The sequence below is a fragment of the Lactuca sativa genome, chromosome 8 (assembly GCF_002870075.4).
Source record: "Lactuca sativa cultivar Salinas chromosome 8, Lsat_Salinas_v11, whole genome shotgun sequence".
In the NCBI taxonomy this organism is placed as follows: domain Eukaryota; kingdom Viridiplantae; phylum Streptophyta; class Magnoliopsida; order Asterales; family Asteraceae; genus Lactuca; species Lactuca sativa.
In genome coordinates this window covers 62,950,256-62,976,730 of record NC_056630.2, presented here as the reverse complement: position 1 = coordinate 62,976,730, position 26,475 = coordinate 62,950,256, and the positions used below count along the sequence as shown (strand labels likewise).

The following is a 26,475-nucleotide window of genomic DNA, read 5'->3' as shown; positions in this document are numbered from 1 at the left end:
CTTTTAAAAATAAATAATAAAAATAATTTCGGAATTTGCCGACGGAATCTAAACGAAAGTTGTAGATCTTAGTCTCACCTACGCGTGGATATAAAGAACGTCGAAAATGGAGTTCGTATGAAGGAGATATGAATTTTAGAAATTTATTAATTAAAATAAATATAAATTTAATTATAAACTCTTGGTAATATCGGAAGAGGAGTCAGCAGATAGGACCGAGGTACGCCCTGCGTACCCTCGTACGCCCCGCGTACTCAAATCAAGGGCCCCGGTTCGTCCACGTCGCCCCCTATGCGAGTTACGCCCCTTCCCATCCGAACTCCGGGGAAGTCGAGGACTCGGTCATGCATGACGCACGGGTACGCCCCGCGTACCAAGGCCTCTCAGCCCCTATAAAAAGGATGCGGGTTCCGGGAAAACTTGCTCATTTCCTCTCGTTTCTCTTGCGTTTTGGCTCGTTTTCCGTGCCCGTGCTAACCCGAAGCCCTGGTCTTTTTGCCCAAGTCTCGAAGATCGTTTTTACTCCCGAGATTCCCGAGAAAAATCCGTTTCCCGAGACGAAATTCTGCCCGGTTTCCATCTCGCTTTCTTCAAACCTTCAGGTGAGTTCATACCCCTACAAACACACTTTAAATACGTTTTAAATGCTTTTTATACTCTTTTAAGGGGGGGGAATACAAGTAAACATACGGTTATTATCGTGTATTTCATAAAAATTCACTTTACTCGTTTTTATCAAATGAATCACTCGTGATTTATTACTACTATGTGAAAACTCTTGTCATACTTTGCATGCACTAGATTTATACAAAGTATTTAGTAATTCCAAGGTATCCTTCGTTGCTAAACCGTTTTAATACATTTTAAAAACTTATGATTTATGCATTGTCAAAACTTTGTGAGAAAGGATGATCTTTGCATACAAAACTACTACTTTAATACAGACTTAGTTGAGAATCCGTGAGACGTGTATATCTTCAAATAATACCTTTTTGCTAAAAGGTACCGCTACAAGTCCTGTCTATAACCAGAGTCTCCCGTTCGGAGAACGTGTCAAATGTGCCGTGACTTCTACGATGTCCGCGGCGGAGGTTCAGCTGATCGGGCACTACCAGTAATGGTGGGCAAGCTAGCCAATCACTCCTACCAATCCGGAGTTCAAGCTAGCCGGATTCGGGATGTCAACGTAGAAGTACAGGTTCACACTTCTGACATCCGTAGGCTGGATAGAATTCAGGACAATGCCCAACTCCAAACCGAGGCATTCCAAGCACAAATGATTGCAGCCCTAGCCGAATTAAGGGAACAACAAGCCGCTTTTGATAGGCGTCTAATGGAATCGAAGCAATCGGATGCGGAGTCAAGCTCCAAGCGCAACCTACGTCGCAAGTAGTGCTTGCCAAAATTCTAAATTTTGTTATAAATTAGGACTTCAGATAAGAGTATTATTTTCTTTAAACTTTCTGTAATCGAAGACCTTTAGAAAGGTCAAAATTTTTTGTCTAAACTCGGATGTAACACAACTATATGTTTAATATATATAGGACATATCTCTTTCGTATGATAAGTATGTGCAGTTCATTCAATTTATAAATATATCTATTCAAACTCCATTTGTAAATCAAGCTCAAGACCCTGTGTTGGTCAAACCAAGTTCTTGAACTATTAAAGAAAGTTAACTCAATATCATTCAACTCTCAACCACCAAAACTTATAATCTCTCATTTTCTTTTAGCAGCGCGATGCCCCCTCGTCCAAACCTAAGGTCAGGCCAGGCACGGCGCCACCACCACCTCCACCACCAACGTATGATCCGGCCATGGTCCAGGCTGCTATCACAGCAGCAGTAACATCAGCTCTCTTGCAAATAAACTCCAATGGAAATGGTGGTACAGGGAGCAGCACGAATCATTCCAATCGTGGCACTGGTCATGGTCAAGTAAGAGAATGTACTTACAAGGAATTCTCCAACTCAAAGCCAAAGACTTTTAATGGCATTGGGGGAGTAATTACACTAATGCAATGGTTCGAAAGGACCGAAACAGACTTCGAGATCTGCCCATGCCAAGAAACAAGCAAGGTTAAGTTCGCTGCTTGCACCTTCATAGATCGAGCCCTCACTTGGTGGAAAAGCCATGTGAATTTTGTGACTCTCACTGTCGCCAACGCCATGAGTTGGGAGGATCTTAAGGTTCTACTACTAGAAGAATACTGCCCAAGGGGCGAAGTGCAAAAGCTTGAGCAAGAGCTTTGGAATCTGAAGATCACTGGGTCTGATCTAGTCGCCTACACAGCTAGGTTCAACGACCTCGCTGCATTGTGCCCTACCATGGTCAACCCAGAATCAAAGAAAGTTGAAAGGTACATTTGGGGGTTGTCACCCCAGATTCAAGGGCATGTCCTAGCTTCCAACCCTATTACCTACAACAGCGCTAAACGCCTGGCTCAACGACTCATCGACCACGGGGTAAAACAGGGTACCATTGCAGCTACCGCCAATCCATCTAAGGAGGCACAGGGCCAGAGTAGGCCTTGGAACAAGAGAAGGGGACAAACCCTACAGGAGAACCCCAAGAAACAACAAGTAGTAGCGACCCACGCTATTACTCTACCTACCAACACTGCCCCCACAAGCTCATATAATGGGAAACTTCCGAAATGCATCCAATGCAACTTCCACCACCACGGTCTCTGCCGTGACCTCCAATGCACTAGGTGTAATAAAAAGGGGCATACAGCACGCTACTGCAAAGAGCCGACACAACAATCCGCCCTTGCTGCTAATGCCGGAGTAAGTCGCGCCTGCTTTGAGTGCGGAGACACGGGGCACTACCGCAGGGACTGCCCGAAGGCAAATAACAGGAATACCGGCGGAAGGGGCCGAGTATTCGCAATGGGACAAGATGAAGCCGTTGCGGACCCCACTGTTGTTACGGGTACGTTTCTTCTCGATAACTCGTATGCATGCATTTTGTTTGATAGTGGAGCGGAGAGAAGTTTTGTGAGTCACGATTTTAAAGGCCTGCTAAAGCCATCACCACAATCATTAAGTGAACCGTTTATAGTAGAAATGGCCAACGGTAAAACCGAAGGCACTAAGGAGATATACTTAAATTGTACCCTAACTCTAAACAATTATCCCTTTCCAATCAACCTCATGCCAGTCTCGATTAAGAGTTTCGATGTCATCATTGGCATGGATTGGCTGAGTTCTCATCATGCTGACATTTTATGTTACGATAAGGCCGTTCGCCTTAATCTGCCAACCGGCGAAACTTTCCTTGTCTTGGGCGACAAACCTAGTACCACTCTTCGTATCATCTCAAACATCCAAGCTCAGAAGTGCCTACGCAAGGAGTATCACGCGTTTCTGGCACATGTCGTGGATGTGAAACGCGAAGTCCAGGATGTCAAGAATGTGCCTGACGTATGTGATTTTCCCGACATTTTTCCCGAGGACCTTCTACGAATACCACCCGCGAGACAAGTCGAGTTCAGAATCGACCTGGTTCCCGGAGCTACCCCAGTAGCCAAAGCGCCCTATCGGTTAGCCCCGGCGGAGATGAAAGAGCTATCCAGCCAACTGAATGAGCTACTCGGAAAAGGATTCATCAGGCCGAGCTTCTCGCCTTAGGTAGCACCCGTATTATTCGTGAAAAAGAAGGATGGATCATTCCGGATGTGCATCGACTACCGAGGACTCAACAAACTTACCATCAAGAACCGTTATCCCTTACCCCGAATCGACGACTTATTCGACCAACTCCAAGGAGCCAACTACTTCTCCAAGATCGATCTGAGGTCAGGATATCACCAGCTGCGAGTCCTAGAGAGTGATGTTCCCAAGACGGCCTTCCGAACGAGATACGGACATTACGAGTTCGTAGTGATGTCGTTCGGACTAACCAATGCCCCAGCCGTATTCATGGACCTAATGAATCGGGTATGTCGTCCATTCTTGGATAAATTTGTGATAGTATTCATAGACGACATACTCATTTATTCAAAGAATAAAGAAGAGCATAGTCAACATCTGAGACGAGTCTTAGAGACGTTACGAACTGAGAGACTCTATGCAAAGTTCTCGAAATGCGAGTTTTGGATTAGAAGGGTGGACTTCCTCGGTCACGTAGTCAGCAAGGAAGGAATCCACGTGGACCCATCAAAAATCAAGGCTATGAAAAATTGGTCTGCACCAACTACACCAACAGAGATTCGCTAGTTTCTAGGTCTTGCTGGTTATTATCGAAGGTTCATTCAGAACTTCTCCAGCATCGCAAAGCCTCTTACCGCCTTAACTCAGAAAGGGGTGACCTACAACTGGGGAGAAAAACAAGATGCTGCATTTAAAACTTTGAAACATGCCCTTTGTAGTGCGCCCATTCTTTCTCTTCCAGAGGGGACCGAAGATTTTGTGGTGTATTGCGATGCTTCGAAGCAAGGGCTGGGCTGTGTACTAATGCAGAGAGGAAAGGTTATTGCATATGCCTCGCGACAACTGAAAACGCATGAAGTCAACTACACCACTCATGACCTAGAACTTGGAGCAGTGGTCTTCGCTCTAAAAATCTGGAGGCACTACCTATACGGGACCAAGTGCACCATCTTTACGGACCACAAGATCCTTCAACACATCTTCGACTAGAAGGAGTTAAACATGAGACAGGGACATTGGGTTGAATTGCTCAATGACTATGAATGTGAGATTCGCTTTCATCCCGGAAAGGCAAACGTCGTGGCCGATGCCCTTAGTCGTAAGGAGTACTCTGGTCGAAGAGTGAAGTCATTAACCATGTCGATCCATTCGCACCTGTCAGCACAAGTCAAGGAGGCTCAAATAGAGGCCTTGAAACCCGAAAACGTGACAGGTGAGACCCTTAGGGGGATGGACAAGAACCTAGAAATCAAGAGTGACGGAGTACGCTACTTCATGGACCGAATCTGGACACCCAAGTTTGGTGGGTTCAGAGAGGTAGTTATGAGCGAAGCACACAAGACTCCGTACTCCGTACACCCAGGGTCATATAAGATGTATCTAGATCTCAAGCAACTCTACTGGTGGCCAAACATGAAAGCAGAGATTGCTACCTATGTGAGCAAGTGTTTGACTTGCGCCAAGATAAAAATAGAACACCAAAAACCCTCAGGTCTACTCCATCAACCTGAAATACCTGAGTGGAAATGGGAACAGATTTCCATGGACTTCATAACGAAACCGCCCAAAACTCAGAGTGGCCAAGATACTATTTGGGTGATCGTCGACAGACTAACCAAGTCCGCTCATTTCTTACCGATCAAGGAAACTGATAAGATGGAAAAACTATCGAGAACCTATATCCGGGAGATCGTATGACTTCATGAAGTGCCGATGTCTATCATCTCAGATAGGGACAGCACATTCACTTCCAGATTCTGGCAATCATTGCAAAAATCCATGGGAACAAGGTTGGATATGAGTACAGCATACCACCCACAAACTGATGGACAGAGTGAGAGGACGATCCAAACCTTGGAAGACATGTTGCGAGCATGTGTAATCGACTTTGGTAAAGCGTGGGATGTTCACTTACCTTTAGTCGAGTTCTCTTATAACAATAGTTATCATACTAGTATCAAGACTGCTCCATTTGAAGCCCTTTACAGCCATAAGTGCATGTCACCTCTGTGCTGGACGGAAGTAGGCGACACGCAGTTGGCAAAAGGTCTAGTCCCTGATAGCACCCTCACTAGTCCCTGATAGCACCCTCACTGGTCCGGAGATCATCAGAGAAACGACTGAAAAGATCGTTCAAATACGAGAACGACTGAAATCCTCAAGGGATAGGCAAAAGAGTTATGCCGACAAAAGACGAAAACCCTTGGAATTTCAGATTGGAGACTGTGTACTGCTAAAGGTCTCACCCTGGAAGGGCATGATACGCTTTGGAAAGTGTGGGAAACTAAATCCTCGGTACATTGGACCCTTCGAAATCATTTCAAGAATTGGTCCGGTGGCTTACAAACTCCAACTTCCAAACGAGCTTAACAAAGTACATCCAGTATTCCACGTATCGAACCTGAAAAAGTGTTTGTCCGACGAAACACTAGTAATTCCACTCGAAGAAATCGAACTTAATGAAAACCTTAACTTTTTGGAAGAACCCGTCGAGATCATGGATAGAGAAATTAAACAAACTAAGCAGAGTCGAATACCAATAGTAAAGGTTCGCTGGAACGCTAAGCGAGGACCTGAATTCACATCGGAACGAGAAGATCAGATGTAACAGAAGTATCCACATCTTTTCCTCAGCCCCTAAAACTTTTCTTTTGTATTTAATTTCGGGACGAAATTCCCTCTAACGGGGGGATGATGTGACAACCCGATATTTCAACTCTATGTAATGACCTAAAAAGTCAATTATTGTAACCACTTTTGTGATAATGAAATTAACTTCGAAAATAAAATGTCCAAAAAGTTTCTATTTAATTACCTACTGTGATAGATGTCTTTAAACCGTGATCGTACGTAAAAAGAACGCCCAAATACGACTTCGTATATTGAAGTTATGATTTTTCCAAGTTCGGCTTAGCAGCAGACAGCTAAAAACTTGAATCGGAGATCGAGCGACTTTTGTCCGGAATGACCTAAACGAGAATCAAAGGTCTCGACAATGGTAATTCAGCGGTAAAAAGTCTGGCAAAAACCGACGTCAGAGAAAGAAGTTATGAATTTCTAAAGAAATTCCTAAAACACGACCCTTTTAAAAATAAATAATAAAAATAATTTTGGAATTTGCCGATGGAATCTAAACGAAAGTTATAGATCTTAGTCTCACCTACGCGTGGATATAAAGAACGTCGAAAACGGAGTTCGTATGAAGGAGATATGAATTTTAGAAGTTTATTAATTAAAATAAATATAAATTTAATTATAAACTCTTGGTAATATCCAAAGAGGAGTCAACAGATAGGACCGAGGTACGCCCTGCGTACCCTTGTACGCCCCGCGTACTCAAATCAAGGGCCCCGGTTCGTCTACGTCGCCCCCTATGCGAGCTACGCCCCATCCCATCCGATCTCCGGGGCAGTCGAGGACTCGGTCATGCATGATGCACGGGTACGCCCCGCGTACCGAGGCCTCTCAGCCCCTTAAAAAGGGATGCGAGGGTTCCGGGAAAACTTGCTCATTTCCTCTCGTTTCTCTTGCGTTTTGCCTCGTTTTCCGTGCCCGTGCTAACCCGAAGCCCTGGTCTTTTTGCCCAAGTCTCGAAGATCGTTTTTACTCCCGAGATTCCCGAGAAAAATCCGTTTCCCGAGACAAAATTCTGCCCGGTTTCCATCTCGCTTTCTTCAAACCTTCAGGTGAGTTCATACCCCTACAAACACACTTTAAATACGTTTTAAATGCTTTTTATACTCTTTTAAGGGGGGGGGGGGGGGGGGGGGGGGAATACAAGTAAACATACGGTTATTATCGTGTATTTCATAAAAATTCACTTTACTCGTTTTTATCAAATGAATCACTCGTGATTTATTACTACTATGTGAAAACTCTTGTCATACTTTGCATGCACTAGATTTATACAAAGTATTTAGTAATTCCAAGGTATCCTTCGTTGCTAAACCGTTTTAATACATTTTAAAAACTTATGATTTATGCATTGTCAAAACTTTGTGAGAAAGGATGATCTTTGCATACAAAACTACTACTTTAATACAGACTTAGTTGAGAATCCGTGAGACGTGTATATCTTCAAATAATACCTTTTTGCTAAAAGGTACCGCTACAAGTCCTGTCTATAACCAGAGTCTCCCGTTCGGAGAACGTGTCAAATGTGTATAGATCTATACGGGAAGTCATGATCCCGTGCCCTGACTGTTAGCTACAGTCCGTCCTTTGGGGTGACAGTTTGTCATAACGCTACGACGCCTGAAGAACGTCGCTACAGGCATATTATGTTTAGTATGGTTATAAAACTCATCGGATATACAATTATTATAGTACTTCTGATTGATGAATGAGTAGCTATTAAAACTATTCTTCATCTAGCAAACTGAAATCTTCTAATAGGTTTTATTATATAAATCTATGCTTCAACCTTCTAAAGCATGTCATTTGCTTTCGGTTTTTAGTTTGGGACATTAGGCTAACTATTACTTTAGGAAAATATGGGATTTTCCTGTATACAAAACAAACAACTAATAGGAAAATAAGGGATTTTCTTGATTCAACTATCTACATTATTCAATACAAATATTCTCATGCATTTCACACTTTTATAAGAAAATAAGGGATTTTCTTGGAAAACATACTCTCAATTTGGAATGGCATACAAATTTTCTAAACCACTTATGAACTCACCAACTTAATTGTTGACACTTTCTCTTTGAAATAACTTGTATTCTCAAGGAACCGCTAAGCAGGTTTGGAAATCAACTTTTGGGGATTAACGTGCTGGCGTAAATTACTTCTTTTGAAAGATGTTTATGTATTTATCTTTTGAACATGTAATGAATACAATTATGTAAACATTTTAAAAACCTTTATATATGTATGGTGGTGTGTACTTTCCTTTCTATGAACTGTTATGATACTGAATATGACGTCCTCCGCCCCCGAACGTTTCCGCCGTTCTGGTTTGGGGGTGTGACAGAAACCATCCCATGCAGGTATTTACACTATAATGTCTAATAACTCACCATATTCTAACTCTTGGTCCCTTGATACAGGTTGTGGTATTCAAATATGTTCTGATTTGCAGGGCATAAGAAGAAGTGAGAATATGGAGCACGGGAAGATAAACTTAATCATGGGGAACAGGAAGGTTTCACCTATTACCTAGATTGGAGTTTATACTTTGTTGGTAAGTAGTGGGTTAAAGTTAGATTTGAATAAATGTGTTTACTCGTCTGAAATGGCGAGAAATATTATTTCCTTTCATGTTTTGTACAAACAAGGGTTTACCCTTTCTTTTGATAATGAAGTTGGTGGTATTAATGATTTCTTTAATAATGTTCTTTATTTTAAAGCATTACCTTGTGATGGTGTGTATGAAACTGTTTCGGTTGTAGATAACCTAGGAACTAATGTGTTATGTAATGATTCCTCTACTAGCTTGGATAAAGCATCATTGTGGCATTGTCGTCGTGGACATGTAAGCAAGAAACGCATAGGCCAACTTTAAAAGGATGGAGTCTTGGAGTCATTTGACCTAAAGTCAGATGATAATTGTGAATCTTGTTTGCTTGGAAAAATGACAAAATCACCCTTTTATGGTACTTGTGAAAGGGGTGAGGGTTTGTTGGACCTTATACATACTGATGTATGTGGACCTTTCAAAACCGCCACAAGGGATGCCAATCGCTATTATTTGACTTTCACTGATAATTATAGTAGATATGTTATCAAGCATAAGTCAGAGACTTTTGAAAGGTTTAAAGAGTTTAAACATGAAGTAGAAAATAAAATGGGCAGGAACATTAAGATGCTTCGATCCGATCGAGGTGGTGAGTATCTTAGTACAGAGTTCCTCGACTATCTTAAGGAGTGTGGGATTGTCTCACAATTGACACCTCCTAGGACACCACAGCTGAATGGTGTGGCTGAGAGGCGTAATCGAACCTTGTTAGACATGGTTCACTCTATGATGAGTCGAGCTTCGCTACCAATCTCGTTTTGGGGGTATGCCTTAGAGACTGCCGCCCATATCCTTTATCTAGTCCCTACAAAGTGTTGGATAAGGTGTCTAAGTCCATAACTATTTCGGGCTTGTACTTGACCCGACCCGACATGGTCCATTTGGGTTGCATGGCACCATGCAATTGGTTAGACTAAATGAGAGGAATAACACTTGGAGATTATTAATATATTATAAGTTCTAATATATTAATAATATTATTTGATTAGTTTGATCAAGAATTAATTTGGAATTAATTAAGTGATCAAAGGATAACTAATTAAATATATGGGTTGTTTATGTAAATCATCCATATCTTGTATAGTGGGCTAAGAGGCTCCATGGATTATCAAGTTGGGTTCTACCCATAGGATGCTCCATGGATGCTCCATGGGAGTTACAAACCCATGGGTCATGGAAATGAAGAGTCATGACACATTAGGGTTTACATGGTGTAACCCTAGATGTGTCAACACTATATAAGAAGCATATTCTCCACCAAAATCGGTTACACTAAGGAAACTAGAGGGCTTGGCCGATTTTGAGAAGTGTGTATTATCTCAAAGGTCTTTCCAAGAGCATTTGGTGTTGTGTGAAGCATTTGAGGCATCACATTTGGGGTGCTAGGCTCACAAGGTTTCAAGGAACACAAGCAACAACAAGGTAAGTTATTCTATCTATTATTCAAGTTAAAATTGTTCCCCATGTATGCTAGATAGGAATATAGCCTTGGAATTCAACTTAGCATGATAATTAGACAAACATAGATCCAAGGTTATTAGGGTTGCATGTACACTTAGGAAGTGTTAGAATGCTCAAAACCCATCAGTGGTATCAGAGCCTAGGCTTGTTTGTTTGTTATTTGTGCTTAAAAGTTGAAGAAAGTCGAAAATCTTGCTGTCTGGCTGATGGACTCGGCGAGTCCATGGGGAGGACTCGTCGAGTTCATGTGTATCTTCAACCTACTCGGCGAGTAGGTTTATGCACTCGGCGAGTAGGGTCGACAGAGTGCAGAATTTCGACTTCAGTTGCTGGAAATGGATTAGAAACATTACCCTAAACTGTTTTGGTACTTGAAAACCTGTTTTAGAAGGTGTAATGTCTTTTCTAACTCATTTACAACAACTAGTTATCAAAATTACAAAGATTAAATGTGATTTTGATTCTTGAATGTGTTCATATTCATATTCTTGTTCTTATGATGTTTAGATGATCATAGGAATTATTTGTAACCTATGTGGTAGATTAATTCATGATCATAATGTGTTTTAATGGAGTCCTTAACTTGTCCTCAAGTTATGGAAAACCAAAAGTCTCTTGGATTAAAAACCATTAAAAGAACACAAGAGTTAGAAAAATGAAAAGTCCTCATTTTATTACTCTATTAAACTCATAAGTTACAAGATATGAAAAGTTTTGAAAGTTTACAAAACTTGCCCTCAAGTTTTGGAACAAGTAAAGTCAAGTTAAAACTTTAGTTCCAACCCTTAGAATTTTAAAAGTTAAAATTCAACCCTTATACTTATATTATTATGATTTAACAATTATATATATATGTATAAGAACAAAGTCGTCTTACCGCTAGTACGCCTCATTCACGAAGCCGGTCTATAAGGTGGGTATAAGGTTGTTGCCTATAAAATGGCAACTTAATGGGTGTCTACTCTCACCCACCGCTTGCTTGATCGGTGGAGGGTCGTTAGCCGAACGGGTAAGACAAGGACTTATTAATTCTCATTCAAAGTATGATGAATATTATAAAGTAACTGAATGTTTTTATTAAATTCCCAATCTTAGTTACTTTAGGAAAAATGTGAATAAGGTGCTAATCCATGAAATTACACTTTACACTTTGATTAAGTCGTTGGTGGAGCGTGTGTGGTTAACCGGCACACTAACTTGGACTTAACAAGGTAGGTAAAGGGTGACTTAGGGTTTATTATAGTATCGATGGAGCGTGTGTGGTTAACCGGCACATCGATTGAGTGATAAACTTTAAGGGTACCAAGTGATTTGCATGGTTACTTCACACCTCGTTTTGTGATCCTCGGTATCCCAGTCACAAAACTTGGAGGGCACACTCGAGATTGAAACATGCCTTTGAAAAGTTCATTGAATCTCAAAGAATCTAGGAATTTCTAAGAACCATTAAAAAAAAACCTAATACTTAAATATTGCGGTTTTCATGGTGGAAATTGGTGAATCGTCATTCACCTACCTTTCAAATATGACATAGCTTAGATTACGGCATACCTCTTCTAAGTTATATTATATTGTGATTGGATCCTAGCCTTAATATTACATTTGGGTGTTTTATTAAGGACTCTCTTATATCTAAACTAATCTTGTTCTCTTTTCTTCAAGATGTCTTTCAACAATGCTTCTGGCTCTAATCCTAATGGCTCCTTTACCCTTATGAACTTGTGTGGGAATGTCACTTTTGATGGATCCAACTTCAATGAGTGGATCAGAAACATCAGGATGATTACCCGCTACGAGGACAAAGAATATGTCCTTGATAAGGAGCTTAAGGAGATTGATGAGACCACTGCAACTCCTCAGGAGATCGCTGACTTTCGGGCACATGAAAGGGATGCTACGAAAGTGGCTTGCATCATGATGGCCACGATGACAGCGGAACTCCAAAAGTCTTATGAGGATTTTTACCCTTATGAAATGCACCAAGATTTGATGGACAGATACCATCAAAGTGCAAGACAAGAGAGGTATGAAATCATCTGCTCCATGATAACAACCATGATGAAGGACGGGGAATCCGTCACGAGCCACATGCAGAAAATGCAAAGGTATGTGGATCGTTTGCTGAAGCTTAATGTGAACTTCCCGGAGGATCTTGCAATAGATATCATTTTGCACTCCTTACCATCGTGCTATGATCAATTCCGCATGACATATCACATGAACAAGGAAGAAGTCACCCTCAACAAACTTCAGGGACTTCTCAAGACCGCAGAATCAGGTCTTAAGGGGAAGTCGGTTGCTATCACTCCTACTCCAAACTCAACTCCGGTTTTGGCAATCAGGAAAAGTCGAGGGAGGAAGAGAGGAGATCTTCAAAGGGTACCAAGGCTCGGACCCTTGATGGCTCTTCTTCAAGTGGAACCAAGAAAGGTTTCATTGCTCCTTCTTCTGACCCAAAAGAGGCTGAATGCTTCTATTGGCATGAAAAATCTCATTGGAAGCGGAACTGCCCAAAATACCAGCAAGATGTGAAGGATGGGAAAGTCAAACCCAACCATGCAGGTATTTACACTATCATTTCTAATAACTCACCCCATTCTAATTCTTGGGTCCTTGATACCGGTTGTGGTATTCACATTTGTTGTGACTTGCAGGGACTAAGAAGAAGTGAGGATGTGGAGCAAGGAAGGATAAACTTGATCATGGGGAATAGGAAAGCTATACCTGTTACCAAGATTGGAGTTTATACTTTATCGCTAAGTAGTGGGTTTAGTTTAGATTTGAATAAATGTTGTTACTCGCCAGGAATGGCAAGAAATATTATTTCCTTTCATGCTTTGTACAAACAAGGGTTTACCTTTTCATTTAATAATGAAGTTGGTTCTATTGATGCTTTCTTTAATAATGTTCTTTATTTTAAAGCATTACCTTGTGATGGTGTGTATGAAACTGTGTCTGTTGTAGATAATTTAGGAAATAATGTTTTGTGTATTGATTCTACTAATAATAATAACTTGGATAAAGCATCTTTATGGCATTGTCGTCTTGGACATATAAGCAAGAAACGCATAGGCCAACTCCAAAAGGATGGAGTCTTGGAGTCGTTTGACCTTAAGTCAGATGATAGTTGCGAATCATGCTTACTTGGAAAGATAACAAAGTCACCCTTCACAGGCTCGTGTGAGAGGGGTGAAGGTTTGTTGGACCTTATACACACAGATGTGTGTGGACCATTCAAACATGCCACAAGGGATGCTAATCGTTATTATTTGACTTTTACTGATGATTATAGTAGATATGGATATGTCTACTTGATCAAGCATAAGTCAGAGACTTTCGAAAGGTTTAAGGAATTTAAACAGGAAGTCGAGAATCAATTGGGAAGGAACATTAAGATGCTTCGATCCGATCGTGGTGGTGAGTATCTTAGTTCAGAGTTCCTCGACTATCTAAGGGAATGTGGGATAGTCTCACAATTGACACCTCCCAGGACACCACAGTTGAATGGTGTGGCTGAGAGGCGTAATCGAACCTTGTTAGATATGGTTCGTTCCATGATGAGTCGAGCTTCGCTACCAATCTCATTCTGGGGGTATGCCTTAGAGACTGCCGCCCATATTCTTAATCTAGTCCCTACAAAGAAAGTTGCCAAAACTCCTCACAAGATGTGGACTAGTAAAGTACCTAAACTAGACCACATCAAGATTTGGGGTTGTGAGGCTTTCGTGAGACGCGAGACTCATGATAAGCTCGAACCTCAAAGCGAGAGGTGTATTTTCATCGGTTACCCACAACATTCCTTTGGTTACCTCTTCTACAGACCTAGTAACAATGTGGTTTTTGTAGCAAGAAGAGGAGTCTTTCGAGAAAGAGAGTTTATAAGCCAAGGAGACAGTGGGAGGCAAATTGATCTTGAAGAAATTCAAGAATCAAGCGGTGAAGGAACTTCAAACTCTAGCCCTCAACTTGAGGAGTAAACTCCTGTTGAGCCAATTGACAAATCTGTACCCCTGAGGCGTTCCACGAGAGTTAGGAGTGCACCTGAGCATTACTATGGATTCCATATTACTGCAGAAGGTGAGACACTTATTAGTGATGGGACACTAGTAAGTCAAGATGACCCTAACAGCTACGAGGAAGCGATGGCAGGCCCCGAGTCTGCTAAATGGAAAGAGGCTATGGATAGCGAGATACAATCCATGTATGACAATCGAGTTTGGAACTTGGTTGAAAATGTACCAGGTCGTAAGAAAGTAGGGTGCAAATGGGTCTTCAAGAAGAAGACCGACATGGATGGTAACGTACACACTTATAAGGCTAGACTGGTTGCAAAGGGCTTCTCTCAAATTCCTGGAGTGGACTATGATGAGACCTTTTCTCCGGTAGCCAAGATTAAGTCTATTCGGGTTCTGTTAGCCATAGCTGCATTTCATGACTATGAAATATGGCAAATGGATGTCAAAACCGCTTTCCTTAATGGAAAGTTGGCTGAAGATGTTTACATGAGTCAGCCAGAGGGTTTTGTCAGCAACGAGTACCCTAATAGAGTGTGTAAGCTTGAGAAATCCATCTATGGATTGAAGCAAGCACCTCGCAGATGGAATCTTTGCTTTGATGAGAAGGTCAAGGAATTTGGCTTTACTAGGAGTGAAGATGAATCTTGTGTGTATGTCAAGGCTAGTGGGAGTATAGTTAGCTTTTTGGTATTGTATGTGGATGACATACTACTCATAGGAAACGACATTCCAACCCTGCAGGAAGTAAAGTCCTGGCTTGGGAAGTGTTTCGCTATGAAGGACCTTGGTGAAGCTGCCTATATTCTAGGGATAAGAATCTTGAGAGATCGGAGTAAAATACTAATTGGACTTAGTCAGAGTACCTACTTGGATAAGGTGCTGAAGAGATTCAGCATGCAGGATTCCAAGAAAGGAGAATTACCCATCCAGAGTAACACCAGATTGAGTAAGGCACAAAGCCCTAGCACTGAGGCTGAGATAGCAGAAATGAGTCGAACACCTTATGCTTCGGCTGTAGGATCGATCATGTATGCTATGACGTGTACTCGACCCGATGTAGCTTTTGCCTTGAGCATGGTTAGCAGGTATCAGGCGAACCTTGGCAAGGCACACTGGACTGCGGTAAAGAATATCCTCAAGTACCTACGGAGGACTAAGGACTGGGTTCTTACCCTCGGTGGGAGTGATGACTTGACAGTTGTAGGGTATAGTGATGCTAGCTTCCAGACTGATAGGGATAATTTCCGCTCTCAGTCGGGCTGGGTCTTTACCCTAAACGGAGGAGCAATTTCTTGGAAGAGTTCCAAGCAAGAGACAGTGGCAGATTCTACTTGTGAATCAGAGTATATTGCAGCTAGCGAGGCAGCAAAGGAGGCGATATGGCTGAAGAACTTCATTGGAGACCTTGGAGTTGTACCAGCTATTAAAGAGCCAATGGAAATTTTCTGTGATAGTGAAAGTGCTGTTGCCTTAGCCAAGGAACCAAGGGATCACGGGAGATCCAGACACATCGACAGAAAATACCATTTCATTAGACATCGGATCGAAGAAGAACTCCTCGTGGCAAAGAGGGTATCATCAGATGAGAATCCGGCAGATCCCCTCACAAAGGGACTGACTCGGGTTAAGCATCTCCAGCATGCTCGGAGCATAGGGCTGAAGGATGATATTAGATTCAATAGTTAGATAACCCAGAAATTTGTAAAGTGTAATTGACATTAGATGATGAATAAAAGGAGTTTTATTTATGAGTAAAGTGTTGCTATCTCTTTTCAATCGTTTACTATATTTCTTTTGCATGTTTTGACTTCCAGAATAATTTTTGTTTGGTATAACATATTATTCAAACCTCCACAGTCGGTCATATGTTGGAAGTAGATATGAATCAAGACTGTCATGTTTGTTGTAGAGGTCTTGGACAAGGCTACAACAATCATGAGTGCTCATAAGTTCTGAGCATTGGACTCAACCCACGCTCACTGGAATCACTTCATGGAATTCTATCTCGAGTGATCATGAGACGGTAATATCGTATAAGTCTTCAAACCTAGAGATATGATTTGTTACTTACAAGTTAGTTATGCATTGACTGTACGAAACCGCATTGGTAACTCGATGTTATAAAACGTACTTTTGTGTGTAATTCAATGAGTGGTAGAACAAACATATGAGTCGAAGTTTATCTGTTCCTTCTTGGATTAGAAGCTGATATCTGGGCCCCTCGATGATTTTGTTTTGACCCATGTACCGGGCCCGGTCAGAACTAAGTTGATGTGTTCAATTAAGTTCTATGTCAAACAAATCGGAAATCGGGAAACAAATGCTGGACAATAAGCAAGACAATGTTCCATGTATTTGTCCGGCTGATATCTAGAACAGAGGATTATATGATCACTTATCTTAAATGGCGTACCATCATCTTCTCAGTTCCGAGAAACCTTGAAAGAGCTACGATTGCCGGTCGGTTCCTAAAGTACTAGAAGATATAGTTATTAGACTTATCCAAGTGGGAGACTGTTGGATAAGGTGTCTAAGTCCATAACTATTTCGGGCTTGTACTTGACCCGACCCGGCATGGTCCATTTGGGTTGCATGGCACCATGCAATTGGTTAGACTAAATGAGAGGAATAACACTTGGAGATTATTAATATATTATAAGTTCTAATATATTAATAATATTATTTGATTAGTTTGATCAAGAATTAATTTGGAATTAATTAAGTGATCAAAGGATAACTAATTAAATATATGGGTTGTTTATGTAAATCATCCATATCTTGTATAGTGGGCTAAGAGGCTCCATGGATTATCAAGTTGGGTTCTACCCATAGGATGCTCCATGGATGCTCCATGGGAGTTACAAACCCATGGGTCATGGAAATGAAGAGTCATGACACATTAGGGTTTACATGGTGTAACCCTAGATGTGTCAACACTATATAAGAAGCATATTCTCCACCAAAATCGGTTACACTAAGGAAACTAGAGGGCTTGGCCGATTTTGAGAAGTGTGTATTATCTCAAAGGTCTTTCCAAGAGCATTTGGTGTTGTGTGAAGCATTTGAGGCATCACATTTGGGGTGCTAGGCTCACAAGGTTTCAAGGAACACAAGCAACAACAAGGTAAGTTATTCTATCTATTATTCAAGTTAAAATTGTTCCCCATGTATGCTAGATAGGAATATAGCCTTGGAATTCAACTTAGCATGATAATTAGACAAACATAGATCCAAGGTTATTAGGGTTGCATGTACACTTAGGAAGTGTTAGAATGCTCAAAACCCATCACAAAGAAGGTTGCCAAAACACCTCATGAGATGTGGACTGGGAAAGTTCCCAACTTGGAACACATCAAGATTTGGGGTTGCGAGGCTTTTGTGAGGCGTGAGACTCATGATAAGCTCGAACCTCGAAGTGAGAGGTGTATTTTCATCGGCTACCCACGGAAATCCTTTGGTTACCTCTTCTACATACCCAGTGAGAATGTGGTCTTTTTGGCAAGGAGAGGGGTCTTTCATGAAAGGGAGTTCATGAGCCAAGGAAATAGTGGGAGGCAAATTGACCTTAAAAAACTTCAAGAGTCAAGTGGTGAAGGAACCTCCAACCCTAGCAATCAACTTGAGGAGGAAACTCCTATTGATCCAACTGATGAGTTTGTACCTCTAAGGCGTTCAATGAGAGTTAGGAATGCACCTGAGCAATACTATGGTTTCCATATTACTGCGGAAGGTGATACACTTACCTGCGGAGGAATAAGGATTGGATTCTTACCCTTGGTAGGAGTGCTGACTTGAGAGTAGTAGGGTATAGTGATGCTAGCTTTCAGACTGATAGGGATAACTTCCGCTCTCATTCGGGTTGGGTCTTTACCCTAAATGGAGGGGCAATCACTTGGAAGAGTTCCAAGCACGAGACAATAGCTGATTCGACCTGTGAATCAGAGTACATAGCAACGAGTGAAGCGAAAAAGGAGGCGATATGGCTGAAGAAATTCATCGGAGACCTTAGAGTTGTACCAACTATTAAGGAGCCTATGGAGATTTTCTGTGACAACAATAGTACGGTTTCCTTAGCTAAGGAATCGAGAGATCATGGAAGATCCAGACACATTGACAGAAAATATCACTTCATAAGACATAAGATAGAAGGACTCCTCGTGGAAAAGAGGGTATCATCAGAAGAGAATCCTGCAGATCCCCTCACGAAGGGACTGACGAGGGTTAGGCATTTACAGCATGTGAGGCGCATCGGGCTGAAGGATGATATTAGTTTTACAGATTAGATAGCTATTTCTGAAACTTGTAAAATTTAATCGACCTTTGATGATGAATAGAATGTGTGTTTATTTATGAGTAAGGTGGTAGTGTCTTTTGTCAATTATTTACTATTGTTTCAGCTTTGCATGTTTTGACTTCCAAAATAAATTACTTTATTCAAACTTCCACAGTCGGTCATACGTCAGAAGTAGGTATGAATTAAGACTGTCATGAATTGGGATTATAGATGACTAAAGGTGTTTAGCCATAGCAATGGTTGCTACAACATTCATGAGTGCTCATAATTTCTGAGTATTGGAATAAACCCACACTCACTTGCATCACTTCATGGAATTTATCTTGAGTGATCATGAGACGGTAATATCATATAAGTCTTCAAACCTAGAGATATGAGTTGTTGCCTTGATTGCACGAAAACACATCAGTAACTTGATGTTATAAAATGTACCTTTTGTGTATAATTCAACAAGTAGTAGAACAAGTATATGAGTCGAAGTTTATCTGTTCCTTCTAGTCCTTGGAGGATTAGAAGCGATACATGGGCCCCTCGATGATTTTGTTTTGACCTATGTACCGGGCCCGGTCAGAACCTAATTGATGTGTTCAATTTAGTTCTATGTCAAAAAATCAAAAATCGAGAAACAAACTGTTGGACAATAAGTACGACGTTGTTCCATGTATTTATCCGACTGGTATCTTGAGAACAGAGGATTATATGATCACTTAGCTAAAATGGCGCTGCATAGTTCAACAGAGTTTTAAGAGCTATGAATGCCGGTTGGTTCCTGAAGTAATATAGGCAAATATAGTTATTAGACTTATCCAAGTGGGAGACTGTTGGATAAGGTGTCTAAGTCCATAACTTATTTGGTATATACTTAACCCGGCCCGGCATGGTCCATATGGGTTACACTTCACCCGAACTATTTGTATGGTTAAACCTTTGAGAATTGTATGTTTATGATTTGTTAATATATTATAAGTTATAATATATGAATATGAAATCATATTATTTAATAAGTATTGATCATAAATTAATATAGAATTAATTTGGTGATAAAAAAGGTGACTAATTAAATATGGGCTCTTGTATTTTATGTAGTGTGGGCTAATACTCATTTGGAATGGGCTTGGAATGCATGGGAGTCCATGGAGCTTGTAACCCATGGATCCTTGTAAAGGAAGAGTCATGGGTATTAGGGTTTACAGGGATGTAACCCTAATTCCCCACACTATATAAAGGAGCTTATGATGCTTGAAAAGGCATTAGTTGTGTGTGTGCAATAAGGTGGCCGATTTCTACAAGCAAGCATACACTCTCATAGGTTTTCCAAGTTTGTGGTGATTTGTGATTTTCCATTTGAGGCATCCACATTATTGGTGCTTGGCTCTTAAACTCCAAGAAATCAACTCACTATTGAAAGTTATGTAATTCTTCTAGCTTTTATGTTTAAAGTTCCCCATGCCATGCTAGATAGGTTATGAACCTTGGAAAAAAAACAAATTTGCATGTACTCATAGGAAAACATAGATCCAAGGTTTCTAGGGTTACATGTACACCATAGGAGTATTAGGATGCTCAAAACCCATCAAACTTATGTATGGAACCACAATGATCACACGCGGCGTGCACATATATTTTCCTAGCGCTCACCTCAAAAACTTGACTATAAATAAAAGGCAGTGCCATTCTTGATCTGCACACCTTCAGACTTCTCTCTCACTCTCTATCTCGATGCTGCTACCCATTGGAGCGATCCCCGGAGTCCCGATCCCGATTCAACCCTACATCAAAGGTTTCACACGACAAGGGTGAGTGTACGAACCCTATTTCAATGTTTTAAATGTTTTAGGGGGGGGGGGGGAGGGGGATACATGTTTATCAAATGGTTTTATCAAAATATATTTATAGTTATAAATATCAAAGCATTTATAAATCTTAAAGCCTTAGGATAATGTAGCTATAGATACTATGCCTAGTTGTAAGCTATGATATTATACCTAAGTGATATGATGTCTGATAGTCTAGGAAGAGATAATACCTAGATGTTATAATGCCCAAATCGCTATGACAACTTAGTACCTAGAAGTTATGTTGGTCAAATTTAGGGATATGCACCGTACCTAGTAGTTACTCTGCCCGAACATCATGTTTTCAAATACCATAAATAGTGTGTGTGTGTGTGTATGTATGTATGTGTATATATATATATATATATATATATATATATATATATATATATATAATTATGAGATCAAAAGATATAATTATCAAATATAAGATAAAAAAAATTATATTGTGATAGTTTTAGGAAATCCCTAGGAATGATTTAAAAGATAAATGATAAATACATAAGGTCAATGCGTTAGTGAGTTCTTATATTCATCCAAAGGCCTTGATTAAATTCGACATTTCTCGATACCTATAATCCTTAATATTTTGAGAGCTAGGAAGATATGTATAGATCTATACGGAGTCTAACAACCCCACCTGTGATTGCTAGCTACAATCTCGGCATGATAACTTTCTTACTATTAACTATTTGACGTCCAATGAAGGGTCGTGGTAGGGCAAAATTAATAGTCAAACAGCGTCGATTATGGGGGCTCATGGAAATACATTAGATCGCCTTAGAGATCATACTACCATTATGGACGCCTTAGAATGGTAGATAAAATACGTTAGGGTCGTTAGATATCAAACAAAGATAGTATATTAGGATTAATAAATATATCCTAATAAGATAATTGATAGGATCATTAGATATCCTAAAAAGATAATAAGCTAGGGTTATTAAAATACTTTAGGAAAGGTTTTTCTAAAAGAAAAAAGATTCTTAACTTAATACAACCAAATAAAATCTGAAAACTCTAAAAACGTGTGCACTTACCAACATTATGTTGACGTTTTCAAAAATACATGTATTTACAGGGAGATAAGTGTAGAGGATAGTCGTGTCAAGGAGGAGGAAGTCTACAAGGAAGTTGTTGGAGTTTAGTTTTGTTTGTTTGTCGTTTTTAGTCATGTTTAAGAAGTGTGCTTGACTTTTAAAACAATCTAACCCCAAAATATATTATAATAAAAGAAATGTTTGTGACATACCTTGTGTTACGTTTTTTATATATTTGTATCACTACTAGAAAACAGCCCTTTAATGACGTGCAAACAATGACACTCGCTGATAGAGGACGCGCATTTGTGCGTGCCCTAAAAATAATGTCAGTTTTGCAAAATTTAAAGGATTTTGGACACGCATTTTTGCGTGACCTAAAATTAGTGTCTAAACAATAAAAAACTGGAGGGCAGCTATAATAAAATGCGTGTCGTCTAAGACTGTCGTTTTATAAATTTTAATATAATGCGCGCGTTACGTCCGGGAAAAATAAAATCCCTAAAACTTAAAAACCCCGCCTTCCTTTTTTCCTCCTCCACTATAGTTTCCCTCTTTGTAATAGCTAGGGCTTTTTTCAAGAATTTTCCCCAGCTGCCTTCCTTTACTGCTCGTTCTCTCTTCGATGTCCCTTTCTCTTCTTCTCAGTTCTCCACGTCGACAACTTCTCCTACCTCCGAGATTTCTCTTGGCGCTGGCACCTCCTACCTATGACCTCCGTCCAGCCCCGCCCTGCTGTCCAACACATTCTAGAAACACCGAGCCGATGGAGCCTCTCCTCTCCAACACTTTCCAGCGAGACCCAGCCGGTGGAGTCCCTCCTCTCCGATAGTCTTAGACGAGATCCGGTGACTCACCAAGACTTCCCAACGGTGTCACCGACAATTCTCCGCTGTAATTAAAACCCTTGTGTCGATGCTCTGCTCTCCATCACTGGAAGCCAACGAAGCCGCCCTGCTTTCCCTTCTTAACCTCGTTGTTATGGACGAAATGTATGTTTATTTATCTTTCTGCTTTTACTTTGATAATATGATGATGATGATGAGCTTCACTTTGTGTTCAATCGTTTTCTTTTCCTATCATTGCATATTTTCTGGATGATTCAATCGTATGTTTGTGCTACTTTATTATACAGAGGGAGGGGAGTATGGCGATGCTTGTATGATCCAAGCTCTTCTCTTCTTGTTACAGCTAGATGTTATTCTGGCATAAAAGTGCATCAGATGCATTCTTCTTTGTCCATGGGATCGGAATCAGAGAGATGCAATGGATGGAAGAGTATGAAAGAAAACAGATGTTTACTATCCAAATTCCAGATGCAATCTTCTTTGCCCAAGTGCATCAGCTCCATTCCATTCTTGCATCTTCCTGTTACATCCAACCAAGGAAATACTACATCTGAATTTCTTATTTTTGTTTGAGGTCATCTGTAAGAGTTATGGCATCACGTTAAGACATTTTAGTCAAAAAAGTGGTTATTAAGGTTGGTTAAGATCCAGTGGTTGTAGCTAATTCATTTGCTTAAAACTTGAAGTGTTTTTTGTTTTCTATTAAATGTATCTTTTTGTGTAGGTTATTGTTAATGCTTTCCCAATCCTTCTTAGAGGTTCAGAAGTGCGATTCTGCAGTCTATTGTTAGAAGATAAATCCTTATTGTGTAATGAGCTGCTTGAAATGTTAGCTAAATCCTTAGAGAAGATCTGCCTGGATGGGAGTCGTGCTCAGGCCAAGCTTGTTGTTTCTACAATCTGTCGATTGATGGCTACTTCTGAGCACTCCAGTCTCTCAGATCTGTGCAAGGTCTATCTAACTCATTTTCTTTTCATCTCATAATCTGCAATAAGTCGGATTAGTGGTTTAATAAGGGTATCAATGAGTTTTGGATCTGTTTATTTGTTGCAATATCTCATTTTAACATCGTTATACATACTAATACTATAGGATACTTGCTTCTTTTTATTTGAAGGGTAATGAATTGATGCACCAAAAAAAAAACTGATAAGCACACCTTTGGAGTTTGGAAGCAAGTCGTTAAGTGTTGATGTAACATTGTTTTCACACGATAAACTAACTTAAAATGGTGCAAACAAGTTTTAATATATTATAAATTTAAGCATAACAAAACTTGTTAAGTAACACCATACATACACTCTGCATTATATGTTATATGTTGTTTCTTCTCTAAATAAACACCAAATTTAAACACGCTGACATTGCTACTTATCTTATTAGAAACTTGTGGATGCTCTTAAGAGTGGGCCACCTACTCATACAGTTTTGCAGTTGTTGGGCTGCATGGCTCAGCATTCTGTTGCTGCATTTGAACCCCATGCTGAAGAGATGACTCGATATATCGTTGAAAATATCTTAGGTAGTTGAATTCTGGGACAAAAAGTTGTATGATTAGGGATAGAAAAGATTCTTATAAATTGCAAATTAGATATGGATTTGTTAGACATTCAACCTCATTTTCGTTTTCTACAGGTCTCAAGATTAGGGTATGGCTGCATGGGGCTTACATGTATCTATAACAATCGACAAATGAATCTGTATTCACAATTTATACTCCTTATATATTGTCACTAGCATCTGGGAAGCTGGATTCTGGCTCTTTCCTCCATTGTATCTCTCAGGATCTTTGTTTTCTTCAAGCTTCTATTGAGGCATAAGTTTCGTAGCTCATTCTATATATAAGTCGTGTATTGATCTTCTTCTTACACTTCATGAATGTAATTGCTTTGAATTGATGGCTTTTTAGTTTAGAGATGGCAGAAGAATGCTCAGATGACGATGACGATAAAACCATAATCTGTAAGATCAGAAAACGGGTGTTGAAGAAGATGACAATGTTTCGATCAATTGTCCAAGTAGGCGTCTGAATTCCAATGTCTATAGTCTAGAATATCAACAGTATAAAAAGATTTAATTTGATGAATTTAGGTTTGATTAGTACTTATTAATGCAGGAATGGGGCTTTGAACTTCCAACAGGGAATATTTCAGATCGTTCAATGATCAAATATACAGATTTCTTGCTGGCAACAGCATCTGGAAAAGCAGTAGGAGAGAGATTCCCTGGTAAGCTCGCAACTCCATTTGAGAAAACTAAGCTTTCTGCTTATGCCCTTGCTGCAATGGTCGAGAGTGTTGTTGTTTCAGAGGTAAAATAAGTAAAACCCTTTTCTTTATTTGGAAAAAAGACTTAATTACCCTTTTCTTTAACAGGAATTAATGCAAGCTTTTGATCAAGAGACTGCTGCTGTAGTAGTGGCTACATTAACTTATTATAAAATGGAGATGGAGGTGAATTTGCACTTTCCTTTCTAGTACTTTTTACACAAATCAAATATATATATATATATATTTTATTTACAGAATTACCCTTTTCAGGAATCATTTGATGCAACAAGGTGGATAGATATAAACCTAATTCGTCTATGTTCCAAATTTGGGGACTATAGAAAAGACGACCCTTCTTCATTTTCTTTAAAGCCTAGTCTCTCATTGTTCCCTCAATTCATGTTCAATCTTCGAAGATCACAGTTCGTTCAGGTAAAAAGTTGTTAATTTACCGAATTGTCCTTTTTGTTCTATGTTCTTAATTTTATGAAATGTTGGCAGGTGTTTAATTATAGTCCAGATGAAACTGCTTATTTTCGAATGATGTTAAACCGAAAAAGCATAACAAATGCAACTGTGATGATTCAGCCTTCCTTAATTTCATATTCATTTAACTTTCTTCCTTCCACTACATTGCTTGGTGTGGCATCAATTTCAGCTGATAGAATCTTGTTGTTAGATTCTTATTTTAGTGTAGTTGTTTTTCTTGGCATGACAATTGCTCAATGGAGAAACAATAGCTAGCAACATCAGCCTGAACATCAAGTACTTTTTCCTCATTTCACTTGTCCTTTTTATAATTTAAAAAAAAAAACCATCAGATCAATATTTTTTATATTTTGTAGGCATTTGCTCAGTTGTTACAAGCTCCACATGATGATGTAGAACTGATAATATGTGAGAGGTTTCCTGTCCCACGATTGGTGGTGTGTGATCAACATGGTTCTCAGGTAAATGACCATTTTACCCTCGCATTCCAAATAACAAATTTCACAATATTGATTAGTTACCGAGTAAATTAAATTATAGATAAAGAGTTGTTGTATACATAAGGTTTGTTTCTTTTCTAGACTAAATAAACCGTTTGAACGAGACTAAATGACCATTTTACCCTTGCATTCCAAATAACAAATTTTACAATATTCATTAATTATAGAGTAAATTACATTCTTGGTTTCTGAATGTAGCTGATTTTTTCAATTTTGGTCACAAAAATATGTGAAAAACAGGCAAGATTCTTATTGGCTAAGTTGAATCCATCAGCAACATATAACAATGAAGTGGCTACAGCTGGAATGGATGTCATCTTCATTGATGATGTCAACCTTCAAGTATTCTTTGAGCATTTACAGAGGCTTGATGTTCAAACTTCTTGAAAATTAAGGAATCTTCATGTCTTCTATTGTTATAAAACTTCTTTGAGCATTTACAGAGGCTGATGGTGCAATTGTCATCTCAAGTAAGTTGTTATACCAATTTTCAATTTTTTTTAACTCTTTTCTAATATTGTTCAAGAAATGTCAACAACATGCAGGAGAAATCATACTATGCATTGGTTCCATTGTTAATTAAAGCTATTGGATGGCAAGGAGGAAGTATACTAGCCCTTGAAACACTAAAATGTGTGGTGGTTGCACAAGGTCTTAGGTCTGTAATCATGTCGTGTATCTAAAATCCAATCGTCCCCATCAATCCAAGTCGACCTCGATCTAGATCAAGGTCACTGAGGGTTGTTAGTTTTATAGGAATGTATGACCCATGTTAGCAATGTATTATTTTTGTTTAACATTTGAATGATCATTTGTGTAACATA

At 39.7% G+C, this 26,475-nt stretch overlaps 1 pseudogene; it reads left to right on the top strand.

The window, feature by feature from the left end:
• The first annotated feature begins 24,676 nt into the window (after window positions 1–24,676).
• Window positions 24,677–26,043, top strand: LOC128127711 (protein transport protein SEC23-like; annotated as a pseudogene).
• Window positions 26,044–26,475: the final 432 nt, after the last annotated feature.